The 25,721-nt window shown below is 40.8% G+C and overlaps 1 protein-coding gene across 18 annotated transcripts in view; it reads left to right on the plus strand.

Annotated features, from left to right (window-relative positions):
* The window catches only part of ANKS1B (ankyrin repeat and sterile alpha motif domain containing 1B), a 1,113,728-nt gene that overhangs the window by 948,524 nt on the left and 139,483 nt on the right, over window positions 1-25,721 (plus strand). Inside the window, exon 1 of one of the 18 annotated variants that reach the window (XM_046012100.1) lies at window positions 15,650-15,668. The exons of the other annotated variants lie outside the window; for them this stretch is intronic. The gene's annotated coding sequence lies outside the window, so the exon portion shown is untranslated. Of the gene's footprint in view, window positions 1-15,649; window positions 15,669-25,721 lie in introns of those variants that run through there. 18 annotated transcript variants of the gene reach the window in all.

Raw genomic sequence — 25,721 nt, forward strand, 5'->3', positions numbered from 1 at the left:
GAATCTCAGTGTTGCCACTTCCCAGTGACCTTGAATAAATTTCGTAACCTCTCTGCCTTTAAGTTTCTCTGTCTCTAAGATGGGGATTATAATCGTAGCTACTTAGTAGGACTCTGGTGACAACGAAATGTGTTTAGTAAAGCATTTAGAAGTATACGTGGGACCAAGTAAGTGCTATGTGTTTGCTGTTGTTATCAGGGAAAGCTTTCAGGAGGCGGTAACACAGAAAGGAAGAAGAGCTTTCCAGGGAAGGAACTGGCAGCAGGATGTGAGAGGCAGAGAGAGTCCTACAGGCAAAAGCACCCCAGACCCTAGAGGTGCATCAGAGAGTTGAAGACATCATTCTTCAGGCTGGAGAGATAGATACGATGGTCAGGAGCAGACGTGTCTTTCTACCTTCACTGGTAAGAAATGTCTTAGACAAGAAGAACTGGAGGGTCAGCTCTGATCAAGCCAGAGGGAGACAGTCTGTAGCAGTGGGTAGGTTGTAGGAGTCATTTTTCCAGGGCAATAACTGGACCAACCATAGAACAGATTTGTGACCTCATGTGCTCCACACACACAAGACTGTAGAAAGCATGATGGAGGATTCTCATTTGGCACAAACCCCAGTAGCTCATCAACCCTGGAAAAACTGCTGTCTTCCATTTAAAAGACCACAATCCTGAAATTGATTAGAGTCCAGGTAGTGCATTAATTTCTTACAGCAGAAGTAATCAACTCGTGCCCCTGCTTTTCCTAAGGAACCATTCACTACAATTTTAGTCAGTAAATATTTGGGGAGATTTGTTCTCATAATCTCAACATGCAGAATAGTTACTTGGGGCAGTATAGTTCACACTATAGCCAGTACATCCAAACCTTCTCAGGCAGTGTGGTTCTTTCTTTAAGTCCCTGAAGACTGTGGAATTAACAGTATCATTATCTTGACTCTTTGATTCTACAAATACAGTGACAGCTGTTCTTCACAAAGGCAGACATCCATTTTTCTAACCCTAGAATCAAGCAGTAAATAGATTTATAGTAAGTAATCCAAGGGAACTTTGGCTATGATCTTGTCATTAATATAAAGCTCATCAGTAAGATATCACAGTTAAAAGAAAATCTACTGCAGGATTTTTATCTCCAGATGGTGGTGACGGGGGTGTCATTGAAATCCCGTAGCCCTTCCTCAATTCTCCATATGTTGACAGAGAGCTCGTGCAGACATCTCCATAAATGTTACCTCTGTGTTTTAAGACTTCTGCCAGTATTCTGCCTTACCATTCTGTATGATTTTCAGATTTGGCTACTTCAAGGACTAGGATGCTTCTTTGTTATTTCGTTTCCTCAAATCGTATATTGACACAGCTCCGCTGGTGATTATTGGACCCATGGTCAACAAAGTCAGAAATACTGAACTGATTGGCTGTAGAATGCTTCTCTTGTGTCAGGGAAGACATTTGGAATGGTTGTAGCTTCATTGGTGGTTACTATTTTACTGTTTGACCATCACATTAAAACTAATTTTAAATGCATAATTTATAATAAGTTTCTACAAATATATTAAAATTACCTAGATTCTTTCTTCTGTCGGTTTACACATTGCTTTATAGTTTGCAATGACACTATTTGTGATGTATCTCATCTCCTAATTAAACTCAGTTTATTGTTTTTCTGAACATTCAACACGTTCTCTGTATTTCCCACTGAAGCTAATTCTTTTTCTTCCGTTCCTCTGGGATCCTGATGTTCAAATGCATTTCGGGTACCAACAGGCTGCAATTCCATCCCATTTCCTCTTTTTTAATGTTCTTTTTGTTTCAAATATTATTATCAATAAGACCAAACATTTATTGAATATCCATTCTGTGGCGATGATACTGTAAGGTATATAAAATGGGGAAAAGCACTATATATACACTGTGTGTGTGTGAAAGTTCACTCCCTTTGTTTTGATAGTCTCTCATCTTACTTAAAGCAAACCTATATTTCCTTTTAGCCTTACTCCTTTTGAATTCTAAACGAGGTGTATTTGTGTGTATGTGGTATTACTTGCTGATAGAACTTTGTGATCATATCTTGTTCAAAAAGCATGGATAGGCACAAAGCCTGTCAGGAAAAGTTAAAAAACTTCTACCTTCCCAGCTAACAGTGGTCCACAGGCTGCTAATTAGCTTGATGGATCAGCATCTGGTCTGGTCATGAGTGCTCAGAAGCCCATTGGCTGCTGGCAGCTGATTCCTGGCTCCCTAAGGTTTGGATATGTATCAACCCCAAGCAGAGAGAGCTGGCACTTGCTTAAAGGGTAGCTCTAGCCAATTATTCATGCGCTCCTTTGGACTTGACTTGGCTGAAGGAAGAGCCATGCTTTCAGACACATTTGAGGCAGCCTTTTCTTGCACAAATGTTGCATCTACCTGGCACATTTGTCCTTTTTGGTGTCATTACAGTACAACGAGTAATGTCAGTACAACCCTACAATTATCTAAGGGATAACTAAGTTATGCCATGTTTTTTTTTTTTCTTACGTTCTTGTTCTTCCTCCCCTTTTCTACTTTTTATTTGCTAAGAATGTTTTTAAAGTCAATTCTTATTCTTCTGATTCCAGTGGGGTTTCAAAATATACACAATGTGTGATGTTTGGTGTATATGACACCAAATCTAGATCGTCTGCTAACGTTTCATTGACTAGAACCATGGAATTTTATCTCTGCTTTGCCACTCAGTAGGTGTAGTTTCCTGGCCTCTCTGAGCCTCACATACCTCATTTGTAAACTGCAAAGACTAATTCCTACAACAAAACATTGTTGAAATGATTACAGTAGGTCATATTAGTTTCTTTCCCTTAGTAGATACTACTCACATTGATAACCCTTCAATATCTGAACATCCACTGTGTGCAGAACCTGGTGGTGGAGCTCATGGGAAAATAAAAACTAAACAGAATATGCATAACTACTATTACATGCCCCCACACACACAAAGTACACGGCCTCAACAAAAACTGAAATCATCCAAAGGAAACAATCAAACAATAATGTTATAACCCAGCACCAGCTTTATACTCATCTTCGGGCAAATACATCCACTCATGCTGTCTATTTTAATTTGTGCCAACATGGATGTAAATCTCGATACCTCTTTGAGACCCTCCTCCTATTAATCTAATCACACATAGAAGCATTAGTCAGTTACTTAGTCCTTAGTAAAGATTTCAGATGATGTGAAGGTGAAGGTGTTTACAGCATAAACCCAACACGAACAATTTGTTTAAAGCCTCATTCAATATTTCCTATCTCTCAATGGCATATCGTCACTCTTGCCCCCCAAAAAACCTTTGCCCTCAGTGACTCCTCTTTCTTTACCACCTTCCTCCTGAGAACAATGCAAATCCTCTCCTTGTCATTAAGTGCAGAAGTTAAGCAACCTTCTTGAGTTACCTGAGTCTGTCTCTGAAGAGGTTCCACCATCTCCCTCACAGAGCTTACCATCGTTTTTCTTCTAAAGAAATGCAGTGCTAGAGAAATGCAGGTGAATACAATTTTCTCCATCCCTGTACATACATCATCTTATTCCCTTCTCAGAATATCCTTATGAAGGGAGTATTGCCTCAGTTTTACAGATGAGAAAATTACACTGAGAAGTTGGGCACCACCCCCCAATGTATAAACCCTCTGCCTCATACATTTGTTGTGAGGACTAAATAAGGTAGCATATTGTTAAGTGCTTGCCCCAGCACAAGTCACAGAGAAGGAATGGTGGCCTCCAGTAACAGATGTAATAATGGCAGTGGACACGATGGTAGCAACACCCTTGTCGTATCCAGCTTGATGCTGGATGCATAATGAGTGTCAAGAGCCTGGGTGGCTCAGTGGGTTAAGCCATTGCCTTTGGCTCAGGTCATGATCTCAGGGTCCTTGGATGGAGCCCCACATCGGGCTCTCTGCTCAGCGGGGATCCTGTTTCCCCCTCTCTCTCTGCCTGCCTCTCTGCCTATTCGTGATCTCTGTCAAATAAATAAATAAAATCTTTAAAAAAACAATGAATATGAAAGGGTTTTAAAAACTTTTAATGCTATATAAATGTAAAGTATCATTGCTGTAATAACCACTACCCAAAAACAATATTCGGTTGTAAGAACTCCGTTGGACATTTACATAGTAACCCAGATTTGTAAGAACAAAGAAGAGCCCTAATACATTTGTTGTTCTCCCAAGAAGGCAGAAAAGTTTCCAGATCCTTCTGAGTAATAGGGTGAAACCAGTATTTCCAGGGAACATCCTTGAACTCCCCACAAATCTCTCTTGTAGTAGATGTGTCAAGGCAGAGACCCTGATTCCTCCACAGATAAAAATTATGGATCCTCCTCTAAACAGGAAAAAGGAACTCCTACCCTGGAACTCCCCTTAGCATCTGCTTCCTTCCACCCACTGACCCAGGCCTCTAGTAACATGGTTCTCTGTCACATACTTTCCATTAACTCAGAATTTCAAACTCAGGGATGTCCCACTGCCTTGGTCACTCCTTGGTTTTATGGGTACTAGGCTGCAGATCTGACATTCTCCTTACACATAGATTTGGTTCCATATGTTTGAATATAGCAGATCTGCAGGGGCATTTTTTATATTTATAAGACATCCAGTGATTCAGAATAAAACAGTTATTAAACAGATTCTTAGCCTACATCATGATTAGAAAAAGTAGCTGAGAGAAAGGGGGAGAAAACACCAATTAGAACATTCTTATCCTCCATACCCACTGGGGACCTATTTAGAGCAAAGCAGTAATTTACCAAATGATAGCCTAATGTCCTGAAAGAGTTAATGTGGCTTCCCACTTGACTTCTACCCTGACAGCCATTTTTATTCCAGGGGTATGTTGACTCACCCTAGAGGTCCTGCCAGAAAGAGTGGCTTTTCCCAGAAAGCACTAGAGACCCCACCCTAGTGCTCAATAGAACCGGAGTGGTTAACGGTTCTTTGGAAGAATTCCACCCCCCACCCCCCACCCCCCGCCATCAGAAACTTCAGGGAGCCTGGGGCCTGGGTTCTTTCTTTCCTGAGGTCTTTCTCTTGTAAGCCAGTGAGGGTAGCAGCAGACACCACCACCAAGTGTCAGGCTGGGCATTGCTCTGCAAGAGAGAATGTTTTAGAACAAAGTGGTTATCAGTCACTGTTCTGACAAAGCCCCACTTCATAGCAGCTTGCCTGATGCAGCAGTTGTAGTGTCATGGGAGAATAAATACATAAGAATGGGAGTGAGGAATTTTGAATTACAGCCATGGTCATGCTACTTACTAGCTGTGTGACCTTGACCAAGTCATTGGACTTGTGTCATTGGACGCAGGGACTCCATTGCCTCATCTATCAAATAAAAGCAACAATAGCAGTATCAACCTCTGAGTTATTGTTTCGAGGACTAATTAAAATGGCATGTAAATATATTTCGTCAACTAAAAAATATCTTGGGGCACATGGGTGGCCCCATGTGCCAGATGGTTGTTAAGCATCTGACTCTTGATTGTGGCTCAGGCCCTGATCCCAGGGTCTTGGGATCAAGCCCGCATTGGGCTCAGCACTGTGTGTGGAGTCTGCTTAAGATTCTCTTTCTCTCTCCCTCTCCCCTCCACCACTCTCAAATAAATAAATAAATCTAAAACAACAACAACAAAAAAAAACAAAAACCTCTTATAACTGTTTGTTAATTAAGGAAACATCGTAGCATAATGAAAAATCATGGATCTCAGAGCCACACATTCTAGATTTAATTCTAGTGCTGTTTGATCTTGGAAAAATTACTTAGTCTCTCAGAGCCTTCACAATTTCTTCATCTGGAAACAAAGATGGTACTAAAGTAATAACACACACCCTCCAGCATTTTTGAGGAAGTGCTTTTAAAGGTCTTGTACTTGGTAGGTACACAAAATCGGTCACCTGGATGGCTCAGTCAATACAGCGTTGTACTCTTGATCTCAGGCTTGGGAGTTTGTGCCTAGCATTGGATGTAAAGATTACTTAAAAATATATGTTTATATAACCAGAGTAAGTACACAAGAAATGTGCCTCTTCCCTCCATGTCTCTTTCTAATTCCCAGAATCATCTTCCACAAGTATGTGCTTCTTTTTGGATCCTGGACCTCAAAGTCCAGGGAATCCTACCCGCCAAGGCTCAGGCAGCCTCTGCTGCATCCTTATACTGGGTTCCGTGGCTCCCTTCCTCTGCCTCCCAGGGTGTTGGCAGGAGAAGACAAGAGAGAAACCAGTGTTGAGGGCCGAACATAAGCATATTATTCTGACATGCATTCGTGTGATAAAGGGCTATGCAAAAAATTGCATATACTTTTAAACTATTTGCTTTTGTTGTGCATCAAATTCTGTTCTTTAAACCTGATTCCATTAAAATATTTTAAAATGTATAGAACTGGGGCGCCTGGGTGGCTCAGTGGGTTAAGCCTCTGCCTTCAGCTCGGGTCATGATCTCAAGGTCCTGGGATCGATTCCCACATCGGGCTCTCTACTCAGCAGGGAGCCTGCTGCCCTCTCTCTCGCTGCCTGCCGCTCTGCCTACTTGTGGTCTCTCTCTCTCTCTATCAAATGAATAAATAAAATCTTCTTAAAAAATTTTTTAAAAAAATGTATAGAACTGTCATGCACCCCCTGTCACAGACCCCATTGGTTTATTGCACCTCTTCCACAACTAGCAGAAACTTCATCTTTCCTAACCCATGCTGCCCTCCCTATTTTTTCACCACCTGTGTGATTTCTGGAGGTCATCCTAGACTCCATCTTCTTTCTTGCCTCAACCTCCATTCAATTACCAAGTCGTGGAGATCCTATACCTTTATATCTCTGGTCCATCCTCATCCTCTTTATTCCTACCTCCACTGCCCTTACTTCATTCAGTCCAATATTTTTTCTCATATGGGTTTCTTCAGTGGCTTTCAAAATAATTTTTATATCATTATGTTGTTTTGAGAATTAAATGAGATCATAAATTTATATTTATTAACATAACATAGCACATGGCCCCTGTCCCCTGGTGGGTATGAAATAAATGGTAAGACACAAAAGTTTCAGAAAAGAAGATTTAGGTCACTGTAACAAAAGTCTTCTGTAGCAGTAAAGGCTCCAAAGTTGGCTTCTTCAGCTGGTAATGAGTTCCCTAGCACTGGGGGAGTCCAAGTTTTGGTTGAGTGACTCTTCCTTAAAAGTTGTAGAGGAGATTGAAACAGCATTAATTGCATTTAAGTTCCCTTCTGAATAAGCTAGGACATTTTCAGTTACAAGTATCAGAAACTAACTCAAAATGCCTGAAGCAAAACAAGGAATTCAGTGGTTTGTATTGATAAACTCGAGAGGTTTCTTTCAGGCAGAACTGAAAGAGCCTTGAAAGCTATCACTGGAATCACTCAGACTCTCACTCCCTGTCACCGCTCTGCTTTCCCCTACACTGTTTTGCCCTTACGCAGACCCTCTCCACATGATGCCCTTGGCAGGTCCAGGCATTAAGCTCAGCATCCTGCAAAGTCAGTGTCCCCACCTTAGAAACCTCAGTGAAAAGAGAACTTCTCTTTCCCAGTATTCCAGCAGAAACCTGGTCCTAAACTTCCCTGAAAGATCCCCTGTGACTGAGTGACAAAATCCTTCGACTGATCAGTAGATCATGGGTCCACTCTATGTTCAGCTTTTCTAGGATTTTTCAGGATTTCATGGCTGAGGGCTGAAGGAGTGGGTCTCCAGTGAAAAATCATACATTGCTAACAGAAATAAAAGGGACTGCGTGTCAAGCAAGAAAAACAGTGGACATCAACCACAACTTCCTATCCTAAGAAATATTTATATGTAAATTTTTTCTCCTTTTGCCTCTCTAGTATATGTTAACACCCTTAATGGACACTGCTGGATAATTAGCATAATGATATACATAATTATCATCAAATGATAGGCTATCTTGTCCTCCATAAAATCCTGTGGAGAAAAAAAAAGCCCTTTTTTTAATGAGTCTACATTAGAAAAATTTCTGCCCATTCCCAGGGGTGTGAGCTGTCCCTCATTGGTACAGCTGATAAGCACACTAGAAGGTACTATGGAAAGGAGCTTTGTTACTTAGAGTTGCTAAGTTGGAGTAGCCTCTTGATTCTAAAGACCTACAAATTAATCCTAGGGTGAACTTAATTCTCTGGTTGAATAATTATTGTGCACCGGGTAGCATGCTAGATTTTTACACGGGTGCACTCATTTAATCCTTAAAGCACAATCATGCCGATTTCACAGAGGCAGAAACTGAAGTGCACCAAGATTAAGCAACTTCTCAGGGTCTGTAGCTAGTAAATTATAGCGTCAGATTTGAACCCATGTCTGAGCCCATGGCCTTTTTCTATACATTATACTACCTCCTTGAGGACCCCAAGTATAATCTCCAAAGTGCTATAAACCATATGCTTCTGAATCAAAATTTAGATCCCATGGTCTGACTCACTTCAAGAGGGTTGCCCTGGGAAGTCAGGAATGTATGCCCACTCAGTAAAACAGACATCCAGATCAGGTTACTGGAGCATTACCCTCTCATGGTTAACCTTAAAAGCTGCTGCTAGTGTTGAGCACGGCTGCTCTATTGGCTAAAGGTGTTAGAAGGATGAAGTATTTAAGCCCTGTGTTGTGTGGCTAGAACTGATTCCTAGGGGCTGGTTGTAAGCAAAAGCTGTAAGCAAACATCTTAGCTATGGCTCAGTGGAGCTCTATGTGGCTCAGGCCTTGAATGTAGTTAACATCCAAAAGAAGTCCCTAGGTCTTAATTCAGAAGACTGGGGCAGAACATTCCCAGCAGATGGGCCTCTGTGTTTACATTCATTCCCCCTGGATCCCAAGCCTGCTTGCCTTCAGGAAAAAGTGCAAATCCCTTCTGCTCACTCTGGATTCCATTAGCTTGGTAGTAAATACGCCCATGGTTAACAGTAAGTCTATAAATTGTTTTAAATTTGCTATCCAAATAAAGGAATTTTTCCTCAGCAGAAGTATGATCATGCCGTATAAAATAATAGAATCTATGAGTGGTAGAAGTCACCTATCCCTTGTTTATCTCATTAATGTCAAGCAAGCCCTGAGTAAAAGGGAGAATCGTCCTGCTTCTATGTCAGACACACCCCACCAATGACCATCCCCATCTGTTCACTACTCAGAGCCTTCCCTGATGCCCACCTCTTGTAGAACTCCATGATCTTGTTTCTTGCCAGCACACAGGCTCTGTCTCTCTGGCTTGTGTCCCATGCTCTCTGTCTGCACACACCAACTCTGGTTTTTCAAAGTTCAACACCCTGCCTTCCACCTATTGAAAGGTAATTTTCTACCATATCATGATTATAATAAGTCCATATTCGTATCTTTTCAGTAGCTTAGTTCTGAAATGCCTGTTTATTTGAAACTTATCCACATGATTAAAAGGATTTATTTGGGGGTAGAGTTTTCTAAAGTTTTTCTAGCCTAGCGGTGGGTCATGTTTCATCCCACAGTATAAACTGGAAAATGTGGGCACTGTCCAGAGTTCTTTGATAATTGGCATGTAGTTCTAGGTGATGGCATTCCACTCCCACGCCTTCCCACTTCCAGGAAGGCAGTGGAGAGCCGCTCCGTACCCCTCATCCTCTCCTCTCTCCTGAGCTCCAGATTTATATCCCTTTTGCTTCCTGCATGTGCTTGGATGGAAAACAACTAAAATTTGACATGTCTCGAGCTTTCTTTCACTTGTTTGACAAACATTTTCCTAACACCTATATGGGGTCAGAAGGTAAACAGAGGTAGAGGATTACGTAAGCAGGGTCCCTGACTTCCTGCAGTCTTCTAGGGAGATCCATAACTAAACAAGTAATTACTAAAAAACAAACAAATTTTAAAACCCCCAATAATAATAAATGCTATATTAGGGAAAGCAAAGTTACTGTAAGAGCAAAAGAATTTTGTCTAGGCCAGTGCCAGATCATATGATCTTCCTGATATGAGGAAGTATAAACATGAGAGGTATAAACATTTTCCTGGAATAAGTTGCATATTAGTTGAACTCCATAAGGATTCACTGGAGCTACTCAGAGAATGGGTTTCACAAAGCTAGAGTCCATCACTAACCCACCCTCCTATCCCTCATCTCCCAACTCAAGGTTTGACATCACAGGCATTCAGTAAATCTTGATATAATGAGCAGAGGTATTTTTATGTCACTACCTTTAAAAAAAAATCATTAATGTGGTATAAATGATCACGGGACAGCTCTGTCTAGGGAATACACACACAAATACAAGACTTAAAACAAGCCTTTGTTAAATGGAATCTAAGTTATCAGAGCTTTGATATAAAGTCAAAAGGTTCTCCCTCTCTCTTACTCTGTCATCGCCTTTTAATTCCATTTATATATGAGAATTCCTCCCCGGACTTTGTTTACTGACCCGAGATATTTCCCTGCTTTAAGTTTTGTATGCTTGGTATTATAATTCTGAAGGACAGAGGCAGCGTCTGTGTAAGTAGGTTGTGCCAGGACTGCTTTTAAATAATTTTAAAGTATTTTTTTCTTTGCTTAAACATGCTCAAAATAAATTAAAAGTGATCAGATGAATAACATAGGATATTAAGATAAGCTAACATTGACATAAGAAAGATCTTTTCCTTTAGTATTTTAAGTATGAGAGGATTTCTTCCTCCAAGAATCTCAAAGCAGTTCTCTTAAATATTTAATTCTAGTTGGCTTAAGACCAACAGTCATAAATAAAGTTATATTACATCATGGAATTATGTTGATCCATGAAAACAGATCTTCCTAGTTTCATTTGATAAGTCCATCTGCATCTACTGAGAGAGGAGTGCCTACCTTTTTATTCATTGTTTCCTAACCCAGGAAATGGTCATCATACCAGATTTGCATGATTTCTCTACATAGCCCCAGATAAAAAAAATCGACATTGGTTCGTTCATTTCCCTTGTTTTCCTGGAAATCTTAGTAAAACATTGAAGACTTCCCTGGTTGAGGTTGCTATCATTGAAGGCAATAGGCATCTGTCTCTATTCTATTTCAGAACTTTAAGACATTTTTATCAAAGTGCATACCTTGATACTGTGCATGTGAGAGGTATACAATAAAAGTTTTGCTAAAAAACATTTGAGCTACATTTGGCGGGGGTGAGGGGGCTCATTATGTGCCAGATACTATAGTTAGTACTTTACAAAGCATGTAAGTTAGGGCTCAATCAGAGAAATAAAACTGGTAGTAGAGATACACCAGGAGATTTGTTGCAAGGAATTGGCCTATGTAATTGTGGGAACTGGCCAGGGAGTCTGAAATCTGCAAGTCAGGCCATCAGGAAGGGCAGGCTGCAATTCTTAGGCAGGAGCTGAAACTGCCATTCACAGAGCTGCTTTTTCTTCAGAAAACCCTCATCTCTGCTCCTAAGGCCTTTTAACTGATTGAATCAGATTATCTAGAACAATCTCTCTTAAAGTCAACTGATTATGGACTTTAATCGCATCTACAAAATACTTTCACAGCAACACCCAGATTGTGTTTGATTACATAAATGGGGACTTGTAACCTAGTCAAACTGTCACATCAAAAAGAGCACCACATGGGTGTAATCTCCTTTCCCCCTAGCCACAGCTCTAAGAAATAATTTCTGTTATTATTTATATGGTTTTGCAAGTTGGGAAGATAAGGCTCGAAAAATTTAAGTAACATACTCAAGATTACAAAACTATTAAGTGGAATAGCCATTACTTGAACCCATAGGTCTGATTCCAAAATTGGGAGCTTAATTAACTACTGCACAATACTACATCAAAACAAAGGAATGAATTATTGTAATTCTATTCCTCTAAATTTATACAAATGGACTCATATTAGTATTTTACATATCTCTCTGAGAACTTAACACCATCTTCAGACTTTGTGAGACTGAAATATTCAACATAATCTTCTGGATAATTTTTTTTAATGCAAAGAAAGAATACAGGAGATTGGGAAATTCCAAATGTTAGTCCCTTCCTATATCAAATTGCTGTTCTTAAATAAGTAGTTTAAGTTAGAGAGGGTTGCATTCTCGATGACTTGTAATGGAATGGATGTTTTACTTTTCATTAGGATATGGGGAAGTTGGGAGTTGGTACTCTAAGAGTTTTTTCTAAATTTTGTTCATGTTCCAAGGAACAACATATTACTTAATGTAAGCAGTGTATTAAAAACAAAATGTGGGGGCACGTGGATGGCTCAGCTGGTTAAAGCCTCTGCCTTCAGCTCAGGTCATGATCCCGGGGTCCTGGGATCGAGCCCCGCATCGGGCTCTCTGCTTAGCTGGGAGCCTGCTTCCTCCTCTCTCTCTCTCTCTGCCTGCCTCTCTGCCTACTTGTAATCTCTATCTGTCAAATAAATAAATCTTTAAAAAAAAAACAAAAAAAATGTGGATCCCCCCAAGTAAATGAACATGAGGCTATTGTTCATATTTTAAATAACATAAATTAGAATTAACTGATTTTTACAACAGATGAATGGATAAAGAAGATGTGGTATTGTGTAAAGATGTGTCTTGGTAACGACACAAATGTAGTGATCTGAAGGGGCACATGCACCTGAATGTTTATAGCAGCAATATCCACAACAGCCAAACTATGGAAAGAACAGATGACCATCAGCAGATGAATGGATAAAGAAGATGTGCTACATATATACAATGGAATACTATGCAGTCATCAAAAGAAATGAAATCTTGCCATTTGTGACGACATGGATGGAACTAGAGGGTATTGTGCTTAGTGGAAATAAGTCAATCAGAGAAAGACAATTCTCATATGATCTCCCTGATATGAGGAAGTGGAGAGGCAACATGATGGGGTTGGGGAGTAGGAAAAGAATAAATGAAACAAGATGGGATCGGGAGGAGACAAACCATAAGAGACTTAATCTCACAAAACAAACTGAGGGTTGCGGGGGGTGGGGGAGAGGGTGGTTGGGTTATGGATATTGGGGAAGGTATGTGCTATGGTGAGTGCTATGGAGTGTGTAAACCCAGCGATTCACAGACCTGTACCCCTGGGGCTAATAATACATTATATGTTAATAAAAATTTTTTTAAAAAAAGAATTAACTGATTTTTAGCAAAAATATAAAACTATTAAAGGAAGAAATAACTCTAGCATTGAATATCCTGGGGCACAATAATATCATGCTAAATGTCTGAATAAGTGGCAAGAATTCATGATTTTGCTCCTGTCTGTAGTTAGGGTAGGTCCTTGGGCAAGTGACTTATTCATTCTTTGCATCAATTTCCTTTGCTACAATATTATAGAATTTCAGAAGATGATCTCTTATATTCTTTATGCTGTTCTAGATCATTAAAATGTCAAAAATTTCAACTATAAGAAGGGACTATTTTAGTGCCAAAGAATAAAAAGTCCTCCCTCTGTGGATTATTTAATGTTTTTACCCAAACCAGTAGTAGGAAACTACACTAATAAAACCTTTATGTTTTTATATGCATACCTGGGATTTATTGCTAAATTTCACCAGTGCTGGGATGAAGTTATTTTCCAGGTCTATAGTATTTAATATGTGACCTGATTATGTTGAATGGAGCATCAGTACCAGCTACCATGGACAGCAACTTTCCCAGCTCCCTCAAGAAGTTTTTACTAGCCAAGCACAAATGCTGACCGAGAATTCAATTTCCATCATTCTCTAGAGGTGGCGCAGACACAAAAAGGCCTATAGGTCTCAAATGACTCTAGAGTGCAGAAGATTTGATGATACAAAAATGAGAGCATGCCTCCTTTCTAAAGAGCCTGTAGTTCCTTGCTAACAAAAGGCATCTTTTGGACAGAGCCCAATATTGTTGCTGGAGAACAATATCCAGAAGAGATGGATGCCCCAGGAAATGTCATTCTTCAGTCATGCACAGGATTGGGAAACCAAGAAAACACCTATCCCATCCCAAGTCTCATGTTTTTGGTTGCACACCGAGAAATAGATCTAAATGGCCTGAAGCCCAAACCCAATGAAAGCTTGCTGATCTCAAAAAAAACAGAAACAAAAAAAACCCCGGAGATGCAAACATGCCCTAGTCAAGAAGGCAGATCATGTCCAATCTGTTTCTCTTTCTATATATGTAAAATGTAAAATCAAAAGTCTTCACGAACTCCTTCTGTAAATGAGAAGTCATTTGTATACGGGTAAGTGCTCACACTTGGGGGCCTCACAGGCCGAGGCTTATAGCAAAGAGCCCTGACTCTTGCTAAAGGGGTGGCTTCAGAGTATACTATTAACCTGAACCTCACAAAGGCACACGATGACGTGAAAACAGATAAAACCGTGGACGTTTGGTGTTTCTGGTTTAAGGAAACAAATGCTGTCCCATAACTAGTGGCTGCAGATCTCACTAAGACTTTTATTTTTCATCTGTAAAGTGAAGATAATAATAAAACTTACCTCATAGAGTTCTGAGAGTTAAATGAGATAATTTGCAGATGCCTGGCAAATCATAAGTGCCCAGTAAATGTTGCATAGTATTTAAAAACTGATTCACATTTCTATTTTAGTGCCTGACATTTGCAGTTGATCAAAATCTTTGTTTCCTTTGGTCTTAGAGCAATTAATGTGCACTCTTAAAGTTTAGAAACTGAAAGTACCCTGAAAAACAGATTGGTTAGTACTGTTGGAGTTGATCAGAATGTTATACATTTCCTTAAATATTTGAAGTATCTCATTCCAAACTATTTTTCACAGACAGTTTGGGTGCTGTTACCTTGTTTTCAGACGATGGGTATGGGTTTGTGGGAATCTGTGGTTCTTATCCCAGACTAAGTGGGCAACTCACACTTTTGGATGGAACGTTGAAACATCAAGAAACTGAAGTGCGTGGGTTGCCAGATATGTTCATTCAAACGTTTTGGAATTAAGCAGTTTGTAAACCGCACATCATTTTTATTGATTGATGGCAAAGAAGAACTATTGGGATTTTTTTTTTTTTAAATGGGTGAAAAGCCTTATCATTTGCGGCCAGGTGTCCCTCATTTAATTGGCATAATTTTGAAGAGAATAAATTGATACAACTGTTCGTAGTAGTACAATGGTAACTTTGATGGAAACCAGGGGCAGGGACAAAGGGGGTTTGAACCTTCACTGAAAATGTTAACCTGGCTCTCTAGGTCTCCAGGGGCCTGATCAGTCCCGTCTGAGAACAGCTGGAACGCTAGTCGCTCGGGTGGTGCCACCAGTCCACACAAGTTGAGGATGGCGGTGGCCTCTCCAGCGTTGTGAACTCGTAGCCGCTCGGTTGGTGGGAGCAAATCCTAGGGGGCCTCGGGAGTAAAGTCGGACCTTCTTCCTCCCCCTCTTCCTCCTCCTGTCTCCGTCGCTGCGACGGCAGTGACGGCGACGGCGGCGGCTGTTGCCACCGCTGCTGCCGCTGCCGGGCTGGTCACCTGGGCGCCTGCGGAGCTGCCTGGCTGCTGCCGCTGCGGCGGCCTCTCGGAGTGCGAGGAGGAGGCGGCGAAGAGCGAGAATATCCATAGTAACACAGGATGCGCCGGGCGCCGAGCAGGAGCGAGTGCGGGAGGAGGAAGCCCCCGCGCGCCAGCAGCCCGCGGTGCTAGGCGCCCTGCACCCCCGCGCGCCGCGCCGGGCCCGCGTCGCTCTCGCAGTTAGGGTCCGACTGAGCGGTAAGCCCTACCCGACAACTAAGCCGACACCTCCCACCGCCCCAGCCGCCCACCCCCGGGAAGCAGCCGCAGAACAATGGAGAGCGCCGCCAGCAGCCCTGGAGACGGCACTCGGGGGAGGACGCGCCGCCGCCGGGGCTGGCGCGCGCCGCGTGGGGCCGGGCGCGTGCGAGGGCGCGCGGCGGGGAGGGGGCGCGGCGGGGGGCGCGCGCGCGCGGGCCCGGGGAGCTGGAGGGGAGAGCCCGGCGCTCGGCGCGGCGCAGCGCGGCGCGGCCAGGCTCGGCGCCTCTCCCGCCCCTCCTCGGCGCGCTCGCCCTCGCCTCTCCGCTCGCTTTCGCTGGGGGCGCCCAGAAAGATGCTCAGAGGCAACGGCTAGGGGAGCAGAGGTTCCAGCCACATGTCCGCGTCCACGGGCCAGAGCCCGCCAGCCCTCGCGGATCCCGGCTCGCAGCCAGCCCGCGGCCGCTGCCGTCGCTAGTGCCGACCGGCTGGGGTGAGTAGCGGGGTGGAAGCGGGCGGCGTGGGGCACGGCTTTCCCCGCTGCCCACGGCCCCTGCTCGCCAAGATGCGGTTTCGAGAAGTGGTGCGGCAACTGGGGCAGGAAAGGAAAAAGGAAGCCGGGTCAGAAAATCCGTGAAGGCTGCGGAAAGGATTTGCCGGGGCATTTGTTGCAGCCCAGGCTAGCGGTTTCTACCGTGTGGGCTTTTTTTTTTTTTTTTTTTTTTTTTTTTTTTAACGTGGTTTGGTTATTGGTTTTCCCCCATCTCCCACCATCCCCACCATCCCCACCACCACCACCACCACCCGGGTGGTGCACATTTTCCCTTTCCTCGTCTTCGCGGTTGCGAGGAGTTTGAAGCGGTAAATTACCGGAGGTCTCTCCAAATGGTTTGACTTTCACGAGTATATATTTTCCAAAGGTCATTTGTTTTCAAAATTAAAAAGCCATGACAACCCATGTAATTTCCAGGTGCGCTTTGAATCACCTCTGAGGAGTAGCAAGAATAGACCTGGAAGGGTTGGTTTTGAGCGTGCCTTCTCTCCTCGTGTTTTTTTTTTTTTTTTTTTTAATACATTGATTAATTGGAGGGGGACGTGAGCATGGACTTTCCAATGGAACGCCTTGGAGAGCGGTAATAAAGCAGCAGAGACTGCAATTTGCTGCTTTCGTGAAGGTCGGGTCAGCATTTCTATTGAAATCCCAGTTTCCATGGTTGTAACTTGGAGGTAATTTTACTCCAGGCTAAAACTTGCCAAAGCCGAACAGGGACTTGCTTTTATAAGGATATTGCCACTGCTGCGTGTTGTGTTGTGTTTTGTTTTGTTTGTTTGGTTGGTTGGCTAGTTGGTTTTTTTTTTTCTCTCCAAGAATACCAGCTGTCTGCAAACATAAGCCCCTGAAACAAACAGGCAGCTCAGGAAGGATTTGCATTTTCAGAGATGGACCAGGAAGGCTAGTCCTCCCTGCAGTTACCGTTTCTCCTCTCCCAGTGACTGAGATGTTAGTTTTAGAAGACTAAAAATTAAGACCCCATTGTGCATATTTATACCCAATGTGTTGTATCTGTAGAATGGATGCATAAGAACTTTGAGGTCTTTAATGATTCTTAGGCACTTACATTAGTATACTTGCTATATGGACTCTTGCATCTGGAAAGACAGGATTAGAGGAAATAATGTTGGAAGGGCAACTCAAAGAATTTAGGTACAACTGAAGACTTTTCTGAACGTTGACATGAGCTACCAAGGGAGTCTGTAATTCTCTTCTGAGAGTCTTTACAATAGGGTAGATTCCTGTCGAAGTTTGGAGCCAGAAGGGAAAGAGGCAAGAAAATTAGAAAACATCTCAGAGGTTGCTTCGAAACCTGTGTGTTCTTTGTACTCAGCAGATGAGCTTAGGCAAGGAGATGCCAGTGGTGTCTGGGTTATTTGAGTCCATACCGTGGATGGCTCTGTGACAAAATAGGCTATAATGACTTGTGCTGGCGTTATTCCACCGTAAAGGCTTCTTCAGAAGTGTTCTGTTCTGTTGTTCTGTCAGTCGTGAGTAACGCTTGGTGTGATGATGGCAGTGATCCTCCTGGACTCAGATGGTGGAGAAAGGAGTAACTGGTATAAATGAAATTAAAACAGATGCATGCTACCTAGGAGACTTAGTAATAGTGTCATACAAAAGCATTGTTACAAAGACTTTTTTTTGAAAGCTTTAGAATGCAGGGGGAGATATGATTTTAGGGAAAAGCAGTGAAGAACTATAACTCCTTATTCAAGGATGGGAACTTGTCCTGCAGTTGCTAATTGCTAAACTCAATTTTACTGCATTGGAATTACTTTGCTTGATGCACTTTGGCACTTTTAGTAGAAGCAATATTTTTTCCTTAATCAGTGATAGTAGGGTGACTATACATCCATGGATCGGGAATGAGAAACCCCATATATTGGTACAGTTCTACTAAAGGGGAACCAGAGACAGAGAACAAAGTGTTTTACCTCTACTTGGAGATCAAATCTCCATTAAAATAATTTTGAAATATAGGATGGTGCAATAAGTAAGATAATTTGGGGTAATGAATTTTTAACAAAACTGTATCAATGCATTTATATGTCAGTAGTTTAAAATGACAACCGCTGAGCAATTACTAACAATCTAAAAGTTTGCAGGTGTAACCAGTTCTCTATACCTGTTTTGAATTCTGATACATTTCTTGCTAATAATTTACTGCAAATGGTACAGTAGGTGTAAAATGTTAGGGAATTGCTTTCTTTAAAATAGTAGTATTTGTTTAAAGTTACTCTACATGTTCCACATAGAGTATAAACTAGTAGATAGTACATTATGCAGTAAAGGCATTCCCAGTAATCATTTGTGATGTTATTACCCTCTTGTAAATGTTGGCAGATATTTTCCAGCTTTATTATCAAGTCATTCTCATTGCATCATTCATTGAGTAAGCATTTTTGAGTACCATGGGTTTGCAAGCAGGCTTATTCTTTTTCTAACTGTAAGGCAGACATGTTCTCCAAAATGTTTATTGAAATCAATGCTTCAGTGCACTTGCAGAGTCTGTAGAGACACCAAGTAGAGATTATTGATGTCCCTATTTCTGACCAGATGCTGGTGTCAACGTATGTCCCAGGAATATCCATCAAGCCAGTTAATGTCCTGGGAGGAATGAACAATTAGCAAAATTAATTTGGAGATCTGCTTGATTAAAGTCATTGATGGTCATGCGTAAAACATTTACATTTCTATAGCTATGTTTGATTTTTACATATTTTGGACTTAGAGCAGTAACTCAGACTTACCATTTCCAAGTGCCAATACCAGTCATCAAAGTACGAGGTCTTTCACAGGCCACCAGTGTCAGCATTTCTCCATGACAGTGGGAGTGTGGACAGAATCCATCCAGATTTACCAAGTAGCTACCTAGTTTTTTCCTTCCATGGACAATAAACAAGAACAAAGCCTAAATATTTACTGTTTACTTTAATAGCAGTATATATCAATAAGCCTTAGAAAAAAATTGTTGCATATGTATTTCCTTGAGTTAAAGATCACATTAGCGATGATGTCTTTACACTTGTATTAATATTTGATTTCTTGAAAATGATTGTTTTCAAAGGCAGAACTGTCAATATATTTAATAATCTGCTTGAAAAAGAACATTTACATGAGTGCATTTATCTTCCCACATAACTGTCAATAATGCATTGTTCCAGAAATCTATTTTTATGTAGATGTAATTTTCATGTAAAAATTAACCTTTCTTATAATTCTAGTGTGAGACAAAAACCATTCTTGTTCATCTGATTTCTGCTTTTTTCTCATGCAGTCATGAGATGGGGTTTTTTTTGGAGTCAAATATGATTAAGCTGAGTCATTTTTTTTTCCTTTAAAAAATTGTGAAGATAAATTCGTTTGTTTAGGTTAATTCCCTAAAAATTTTTGTCTTCAGCCCCTATCTCCTGGTTGTGGTATTTACAGAAAAACATAGGGACTGTTTCCTATGTGGTTTTCCCGCATGAGAACAGGAGGAAATGCAGAGAAGAGGAAAGCAAACCTTGAACTGGAAGAAGCAAAAATGCATGTTCTGATCCCCTTTGATTACCAAATACTTGATAGTACAGTTTTAGGTAAATCTCAAAACAAAGTTGTTCTATGAATGGTTTTTATGGATACATTTCTTTGGGGTTTGGAATTAACATAACTAAACGGAAACTACTGACCTTGCAGGACCAACCAAAAGGAAATGCTCTGAAAGATCAAAGATTGTGTTGAGCTCTTCCTGGATGCCCACGTTTGCTATGTTCTGGTACCTCTGTCACTACAGACAAATGCCTTTACAGACCATGGGAAGACTAGTAGAATCAGTGGGTGCCCCCAGCATCATCTCACTGCCCCTTGGGCATATGTTTAAATGATACTTTGATTAACATTGGTCAGGGTTAGGGTTTTGTGGCTCTTGGCAAAAGAAAAATTGTATTTTAAGATGATTTGAGCATCCTCTCATTTTAACACATGTCAATTGGAACAAGTTTTGGTAACCATAAGTTTTATGGTTCTGTTTTTTTGTTTTAATTAAGGCTTCAGAGTGACTCACATAGAGTTGTAGCTGCAACAGGTGGTATGTTTTGTGTTGTGTGATGTTCATAAAGTCTCATTTCCCTGTGTTTAGAAATCACGACCATGTTGTGGTTATTTTTCTAGAAATATAAAATGTAACTGTAAAAATAAGCTGCTTCTCCTTATCTCCATGATTCACTTCTCCAGAAAAGACTTGCAGACCATATGCAGTATTTTTTGGCTCTTAATGCATTTTTTTTTTCTGTCCTAACTGTCAACTTAGTATAAAAATAATTGGTTCCAATTGTTTTCTTGTAGTATAGCTTTCCCTCCAGAATGGAAGGTCTGGCATTGCCTCCTAAACATCTCCCAGGGGTTGGTTGATACTCCTGATATGAATGATGCTATTTATTTCACCCTACTGGTAGATTAGTCATAAAAACTCTTGCCAAACCAAATTTGGGACAAAGCTTCAAATTAAAAATATAAAGTCCCTCCCAAGTTTCAACACTGTTTACATACTGGCTCTCCCTTCTTTTAGCCACCCTGAAGTACTCTGGTCAGGAATGCTGTCTTGGAAGATGAAATTTCCTCATAGCTAGTGAGAGAACGTGATCTCCTCCATCATCACCTGACCACTCACCACTCACTTTTTCTCTCCTCGCATTCATTGCTCTTAGTTCAGGTAGCTTTCAGATCACGCATTCTCCTTAATCCCTTTCCTTGGTCCCCTCCCCTGATGCCTCCAGAACACTACTCTGGTTTTTCCTCTTTTGCATTTTTGATACAAAACAATGATCCGCCTCATGAGCATTCCTGGTGGTATTAGTGATATGTCTATTATCAAAGGAGCCAAAAGTTATATACATCTTTAAGTGAGCTTATATGCAATAAAAAACCAGGACCAAAAAGCTCTCCAGCCCTTGAAAATGCTCTGAAGTCCCCTTCTGAATACCCATGAACGTCTCCACCCACATGAAAGATAAATAATGGTTGTCATTTGTGCATATTTAAATAAGTTAAAATATTTTTAATTGTATATTATGCCAATGATAATTCATCATGTTGAGTTTCTTGTATTTTTGTTGCACATATGCAGAATTTTATTCCATTGTGGATCCAGTGGACTTTTGTGGGCTAACTTTTATATTTAATTAAAATTTATACTGTTGCTTTTTGAAGGAACATGCATTCTAAATTCTAAGCAACTGACTTAAAAGACAGCTTTGCAAATACAACCCTTCCTTTAAAGTCGAGAAACAATCTCTATCTATATTCATTCACTTGAGAAATATTTATTGGATGTCTCTTATCTCCTAGAAATATTTATTGAATGGCCACATGCTTAAGGCAGTAGAGATACTAGTGAACAAAATATAAGGTTCTTGTTTTCTAGAGCAGATAGTTGCGAAGGAGTGACACAAAACAAGTAAGTCAATAAATAAATAAGGAAGATAATCTCAGGTAGTGACAAGGGCTGTGAAGGCCATACCGCAGGTGAAGTGCTTGAGAGTTTCCTGGAAGGGAAGGATGCTACCTGAAAACATTTTCTCGGAGACGGTATCCTGGAGACAGTGCCTCTCAGGGATGCGGAGGGTGAGCAGGAACCTGCCATGCGGAGGTGCTGGGGAAAGAGCTTTCCAGGCAAAGGGAACCGGATGTGGAAAAGCCTTTGGGGGAAAAAGTGCAAGGTGTTCCGGAAGCAGAGAGCAGTTGGTTTCGGTTGTGGGTCAGCTTCCCAGGCGTGGCAAAGAGTTTGAGCTCTATTCTAAAAACAGTGTGGAGCAAATGGAGAACAGAAAACAGAGGTGTGATTGCTTTACCTTTGAAAAGAATCCACTGGCTGCTCTGGGAACCCTGGATAATACTAGGGCATGAATGGAGACAGACCACTTAGAAGACCATTAAAGTAGCCTAGGGGAGAAATGACAGTGATTGAAACTGGGCTGTGGCCATAAACAAAGAAGAGATAGGTGGAAAGAGTCACAATATCAAAGTGGAAAAAGCTTTTTGAAATTCTACAAATCTGGGAAAATACAAAGGAGAAAATAACAATTCTCTATAGCTCATACCGACCCAAAGTAACATCTGTTGATATCTTGGCATTTTTTAAGGAAAATAATCACTGTATTTTTGATATTTTGATATGTGACCATAATTAGGCAGTGCACACAATGCAAATACTCAAATCTTCAGATTACCTTAAATCCCTCCACCCAGAAGTAACCACCTATAACATTAGGCTGACGATCATTGCAGGCATCTTTCTATGCATGTATGCAGTGGGATTAGTTAATGGGCGCATGAATAGAAATACTTTTATAAAAGTGGCAACAGTGGAATCATACTGGAAATGCTCTTTTAAAATAAACAGCATCAAGATTTAATTTCTTCTATTTAACAGCAGAAAAAAAATGGAGGTAAGAAGTAAATAATTGTTGAACTTCAAGCAGATGTCTCTTTACTACAAGAATCATTTCCTTAAAGATCTCCCCTTATGGTTAAGAGAAATGGTTATGAAAAATGCTAAGAGGTTTGAGCAGGAGTAAATTGAGATTTTGTGAGACTTGAGAACTGAGAATTTAGGAGTCCTCTTTAAGAAAATGGAGTATAGCCTGGCTCTGTAGTGCAATGGATAGTGCATTGGACTTCTAAGAAAATGGAGTATGATTCAATGGACTATTACACAGCCATATAAAGGATGAACTCTTGTCCTTTGCAACAACATGGTTAGATCTAGAACATATTATGCTAAGTAAAGTAAGTCAGACTAAGATTTTTCTCTCATGGAATCTAAAAAACAAGACAAATGAGTGAACAAAAAGCAGAATCAGCCATATATATACAGAGAACAAATTGAGGGTTACCAGAGGGAAGGGAGTGGGGAGATGGGCAAAATGAATGGGGGAGGGGAGATACAGGCTTCCAGTTATGGAATGAGTAGGTCACAGGAATAAAGGCACAGCACAGAGAATACAGTCGGGTACTGTAATAACATTGTATGGTGACAGATGGTAGCTACACTTGCGGTGAGCCTAGCATAAGGTACAGAGCTGTTCTATTACTATGTTGTATCTTGAAACTAATATGACATTGTGTGTCAACCATACTCAAATATAAAAAACTAAAAAACAAAAAGAACAAAGTCACTGGTAGTGCTAATATCACTGTGGTTTGTTACCAAAGTCATGACTTAAGGAATTATTAAACTTTAATAAACTTAAAAAAAAAGAAATTTTAAAAAGTAAATGAAGTATATTTTACAAATCGTACTAAAGCTTTATGAAAGCTTTGCGGTGGCAACCCCCCTCCCCATACACACACCCTGCAGCCTGGGAAAAAGCAAACCACCCAAGCAAGGGAAGGGCCTTGGAACGTAAGCCCCAGAAGGTTTGCTGTAAACCCACCTCATACTTGGAATTATTGTGTTTTTTAAACTACATATTCCAATTTTAAATACATTAAATTGATTCTGTGTATTGATATTCAGTATATCAGTATCCTGAGTATAACATTCTTGTGTTATGCTTTCTTTCACTTATAATTTTGGTTTCTTAGCTTTCACAGCTGCTATGGAGTCTGAGACCATCCTTTGTAGATGATTTCCTCTTTCTGCCTGGACCCCTAAAAAGTCTGTCTTTCTCTTCATAGCTCAGTAGCACAGCTAGGATACGTCCAGCTGTTGAATGTTCTGTGTCAAAATTTTCTGCATTACAGTGTACTCTTTAAATTTGTTGCTCTTGTGTCCTGTCTTTGAAAATACTTGCTATTCTATTTGTATTGTTACCTACTTCAGGGACACCAATTATCCTTATTTTGGATCATCTTTGTCTCTCTTCCACTTTTATTATGTCTTTGTAATTTAATCTTTTTGTTATTTTCATCTGCATTCACAGTAAGTATGAAAATCCTTTCTTCTGTGTTAGTAATTCCATTTTCAGAAGGGTCTCCTGTTTCCTGATGTTTCTTATTTATTGATTCTGAAATGAGGCTCTTTGTTCTGTTTGTTTCCTTCAGTCCACAGTCTCTTTTCATCCTGTTCAGTTGTTTCTTCATTCTGTCAGTAAGCGTCAATTTTTATTGAAACCATTCTTCTAGACTAGAAAGTTTCTGTGAGGATTTCCTTCTTTTTCTTAAAGTGTTTCTAAATTTAGTTCCTCATGCTGTGACCCTTACGTTTTATTTTCTTTCCTTCCCTCCTTTCCTCTCTTCCTTCCTCTCTCCCTCCTTCTTTTCTTCCTCTCTTCAGCTCCCCTTTCCCCCTCCCTGCATACTGACCATGCTGTTTTCCTTCATCTTGCCAGTGTTTGGGGAGCTCTGCCCAGACCTGGTGTATGTAACTTCTTATATCACCTCGCAGCTCTTTGGGGACCAGTTTGTTTTATTGCCTGGGTCTCTTCACTTTTCTGATATGTTTTTTTTGCCTTTCAGATATGGGTTTGTTTTTTTTTTAAGATTTTATTTATTTATTTGACAGAGAGAGAGACCACAAGTAGGCATAGAGGCAGGCAGAGAGAGAGGGGAAGCAGACTCTCTGCTGAGCAGAGAGCCCAATGCGGGGCTTGATCCCAGGACCCTGGGATCATGACCTGAGCCAAAGGCAGAGGCTTAATCAACTGCGCCACCCAGGTGCCCCGCCTTTCAGATATGTTTTATTGCCTGGATCTTTCAGATATGTTTTATTGCCTGGGTCTCTTCATTTTCTGAAATCTAAAGAGATTGCAGAGTGGGGTGGAAATTGCAGAGAGGGGTAGCACAAGCTGTATGCAGTCTTGGTTATAGATCTCCTGAGCTGTGCTTTCTCACATTTTGCTGAATGTCCCCATTATCAGGCTTCTTTTCACCAAACTGGGAGGGAGTGGATGAGAAATACCAAGGACAACTTTTTTTTTTTTTTTTTTTTTTTTTTTGGGTACTCCACTAAAGGGTTCCAGTTCAGCTAGTAGCTACACTGGAGATAACCTACAGTGTGGCCAGTTTCCTCCTTACTGTGGGCAACCCTGGAGTCTTCAGTTCCATGGAATCAGCCCTTTGCTCCCATTCTTCCATTTCACACATTTCATTAGTAGAGAGAAGAAACAGATAAGGATATTCACTGACTGTGCTTTTCTCTAAATTTAGGGTTATTAGTGAGAACTTTCAGAATTTTGTTGACTTACCTCTCTGGGTAGTGAGAATAGGATTAAGATAGGATTAAGAGCCAAGCAACACTGTACCTTTTTTTTTTTTTTTCCCATCCTGCTCTAGAATCTTCTGTTTCTTTCATTGGCCACTGGTTTTGAAGTTTGCAGATCTGTACATGCCTTTCCTTGATTGGTTATTGTTGGGTTTTTTGTTTTGTTTTGTTTGTGTGTTTTTTTTTTTTTTTCCCTAATGTTCACTGTTTGCTTCACATTTTGTTAGGTATTTATTTAGGAAACAAAGTTCTGTGAAGCAATTTAAATTTGCCATCTTAAATCAGACTGTGGGATATATTTTGGAGATGGAAC

Source organism: Meles meles, chromosome 7 (genome assembly GCF_922984935.1).
Source record: "Meles meles chromosome 7, mMelMel3.1 paternal haplotype, whole genome shotgun sequence".
NCBI classification, from domain to species: Eukaryota; Metazoa; Chordata; class Mammalia; order Carnivora; family Mustelidae; genus Meles; species Meles meles.